A 4,209-nucleotide genomic window follows, 5' to 3' on the forward strand; every position below is an offset into this window, starting at 1 on the left:
CAAGAAGGATGTTTGTTGAAAGAGAGTGGGGAGGAAAAGCTACATAAAACACCCTGTGCACCCTTTAAGCGAGCCTCATGTGATTGATCAAATACTTATGTCGTAACTTATGCATTCTATGTATTGCATCTCTAGTGCATAATAACTTGTATATGATGATCAATAGCATACTCATTTGTAGACTGATACTAGTAGCCACACTGTACACAATACTTAGAATGCTTGTTAACACGCTAGGTAAGATAGGTAGCATGCCATGAGTTAAGATACCTAGTATGTTGTTTAACACAATGTTTATGCTAGTTATCATTCCTAGTATGTTGTTTAATATAATGTTTATATATGCTAGTTAATTAACATACCTAGTATGCTATTTAACACAATGTTTATGCTAGTTATCATTCCTAGTATGCTGGCTATGATGTTCAACATAATGAGTATGCTAGCTAGAATGCCTAGTAATCTACCTAGCATACAGAGTATGCTGGTCAACACTTTATCTAACATACCTAGTATGCTCACTAGCATTATGAGTATGTTGTTTAATACAAGCTCTATGCTGGTTAGAATTCCTAGTATGTTGGGTGTGTTGTTTAGCATAATGAGTATGCTAGTTAGCATGCCTAGTAATCTTACAAAGTATCTTGGTTAACACAATATGTATGCTAATCAACACCCTTTATGCTAGTTAACATACCTGGTATGCTCATTGGCATACTGAGTATGCTATTTAACATAAAGGTTTATGCTAGTTAGCATTCCTAGTTATCTGGGTATATTGTTTAGCCTAACGAGTATGCTAGTTAGAATGCCTAGTAACCTCCTAGCATACAAATTATGCTAGTTAACACAATATGTATGCTAATTTTAACACCGTAGTAATCTTACAAAGTATGTTGGTTAGCACAATAAAAATGCTAATTAAATTACTAGGTATGCTAATTAGCATACCTAGTATGCACACTAGCATGCTAAGTATGTTGTTTAACACAATATGTATGCTAATTAACATCCTTTATGCTAGTATGCATGCCTAGTAATATACCTAGCATACATAGTATGCTACTTAACACAATATGTATGCTAATTAACACCATTTATGCTAGTTAACATACCTAGTATGCTCACCAGCAGAGGCTCACCAGCATGCTGCATATGTTGTTTAAAACTTTGTTTATGCTAGTTAGCATTCTTAGTATGTAAACTAGCATGCCATTGGGGTGGGCTGTGGCAGGAAGTATTATTGCCTATGTGTGTTCCAAGGAGAGCTTGGGGGGTGTTCGACCCTGGGGTGCGGATCCTACTTCGAAGGGGAGTGCCCGACCGCTCCAACCTTGTTTCTTTGTTGATCTCCTCTGCCCCCTTATTTTTGGCGTTGGGCGTGGCCTCTCTCCCACCTCCCCCTTGGGAGGCAGTATACGTCTCTTGGTGGCAGCACCCTCCTCAGGGAAGAACTTGACCCTCTCTTCGGCTCTTGATCTATTGGTCATGTCGATCGGTGTTGATGTGCCTCCTGATGTTCGTGGTGGCACCCATCGATGGTGCAAGGCTCGCCATAATAGCCTGATGTTGGTTTGTTGTCAGGCTTCTCAGATGTTCCTATGATAAAGGGTATTGGTCCTCCTTTGCTATCGTGGCATCCTACTTGGAGGATCTACCTGGTGATGGGGACTTCGGGCCCCTCTCAGGCCCTACCCTAAATACGGTTATATTCTTGGTAATTTTATCTACTATGCTCCCAATACTGTTGTGTGAGTTTATGTTTCTGGGCTGGCCTTCCATGTTCGGGCCATATCTTGTTTTGAACTTGGATTGGCCATTGTGTGTAGCAGTGTCTTCGCTTTTGGATGGTCTATTGTTATGATGGGCCCTCATGGAACTTGATGTGCATGAGGTTATGTTGTAAACTTTTTGGATTTATAATTTACTTCTAACTCACAAATTAATGACTACTGCCCCAAAAAAAAAAAAAAAAGGTTCTTTGAATATCTTTTGCCTTTTCTTTCAATGTTCAAAGGCAAGGACATTAAGCAACACCTGCTGAGAAAAAAAAAAACGCCATTCAAAGTAAGTTGCCCTTGGTAACAATGCTCACATATGACAGTTTGTTGCCGAAAATGAAAAATTTCAACTGTGATATTTGATTAGACGTTAATATACATGGTCAAATTAAAACTAGGAATTATAGCCATAAATCCGAATAAATACCTTACATTTATGGCATAAATCCCAGTTATCGCATCAGTTTGACCTTCAAAAGTTAGGTCAAGAAAATGGTATTTTTAAGAAAAATTCTTGAGCAATGCTTTGTAACCAAGAAAATGACTTGTAACTTTACAACATGGACATGGCTAACTAGGCACAAGAGTCAAGGCAACTTTGGGTCCTCTAGAGCCCTTCTCAAGCCAAAAGGACAAGAGAGGGGCGGCAAAATTCTTTAGATATGGAAGTGTCCTTATCAATGACCATCAATGTTGGCTTGGAGAGAGGGCCAAAAGCTACAAAGAGAGAGCCTCGAGTTTGATGTCTTGGTTTCAAGTATATTCAACCAAGACATATTTGTATGGGGCTTTGCTAATGCATGGGGTGAGCCTTTCAACCAAGGGAGATTCAAACTAGTGATGTAATGGTGAGGAATTTTTAATTGTACCCATTAGAGATCTCTAAGATTTTAAGAGGAAAAAGGTTAGGGATTGTGAATCTAGTTAGTGAACTTGAGCCTCTACACCTCAAGGTGATGTGTTCGAACACCAATAAAGAAGCTTCCATTCATTCTCCTTATTTTGAGTTGACCAAAGTAAGTTGGTTACCGGCCGCATGGGTGTGGGGTGCCACGACGTAGTTCACACATATTCTTGTTTGCAGTGTAAATTTCCTAGTTGACAATGAAAATTTTCCATCAAAATAATTTCATTGCATTTTAATTGAATTCTTAATTTCAGCATCTTAGCTATAATTTCACATAATTAACTTAGATTTTGGCAAAGCGCCCCTAAACTGACAACAATTTCCTTGTAAGGTTGAAGGATTTTCCACCTGTGAACTTCAAGTTTAAGATAAATTTCAAGCGGTAAAGGAGAAGGGCGTTAAGCGCACACACTATGGTTCAGCACTTGCGACATGCAGGTGTGGGTGTGGGTGCAATCCCATAAAATTAGCTCAGATTTTTATTAAAAAAAGAGTTTAAGGATGGGCCTCTATACTATTATTTAATTTAAGAGCATTGGGAGCTAGTGGGACAACTCGTTTAGTGTGCATATATATATATATATATATGTGTGTGTGTGTGTGTGTGTGTGTGTGTGTGTGTGTGTCTCTCTCTCTCAAATTTGAAGGTTTCTAGGAAACTTTTGGGTTGAGTAAGGCGTATCATCATGAGCTTCATCAGCATCACTAGCTAATGTTGGCCATAAACCTCGAGTAGTAAGCCCTGGATTCTATTAATAATAATTTCAGGCTGCAGCTGCCACCCCGCGGCCTTCAACATTTGGTTTAGAGTAAGTGAAGCACAACATTCTCCATTAGTTTGAAAGTGCCCAATTGCTTTGAATATTACTGGAAACAAAATATCTATCTATCTCTCTCTCTCTCTCTCTCTCTCTCACTCTCACACACACACACACACACTATGTGTAGAATATCATAAATGTTAAACTATATAGGGAGACACATAGTAGTTTAAAGGTGGCCATATATTATTTTGCTTGTGTCCCTGACTCCACACTCTCTCTCTCTCTCTCTCTCTCTCTCTCTCTACCGCCTCTGCGCGACACCATGTTCGTTTGATGACGGACAACGTTCTTGGGTTCGGGAACAAAAACCTGGAGACAGCGGCCAACGATTTGAAAGGAAAAACAAATTCACATGCAAGATCATTGACGTATAAGATCAGGCCGGGAAGAGGTAAATGGACAAGAAGGAAGAGAGAGAGAGAGAGAGAGAGAGAGAGAGAGCGAAGCCGTGTAGAATATAAGGGACGCGGGCAGGCTGAGGCAGCTCTTTGAGAGAATAATGAAGAGCAGGACTAAGAGGGGCTAAGCAACCACTTAAGATGATGAAGGTAGTGATGGGATATTCGGGTGGCGCCGCTCTGCTGATACTAATGGGGATGGTGGTGATGATATCGTGCGGCCAGGCAGCCGGCGTGAGTGCGGAGGCGGCGTCGACGGAAGCGGCGCATATAAGCTGCAGGAGAGCCTTGCAGAGTTT

Source organism: Adiantum capillus-veneris, chromosome 20 (genome assembly GCF_014529385.1).
Source record: "Adiantum capillus-veneris isolate H3 chromosome 20, ASM1452938v2, whole genome shotgun sequence".
NCBI classification, from domain to species: domain Eukaryota; kingdom Viridiplantae; phylum Streptophyta; class Polypodiopsida; order Polypodiales; family Pteridaceae; genus Adiantum; species Adiantum capillus-veneris.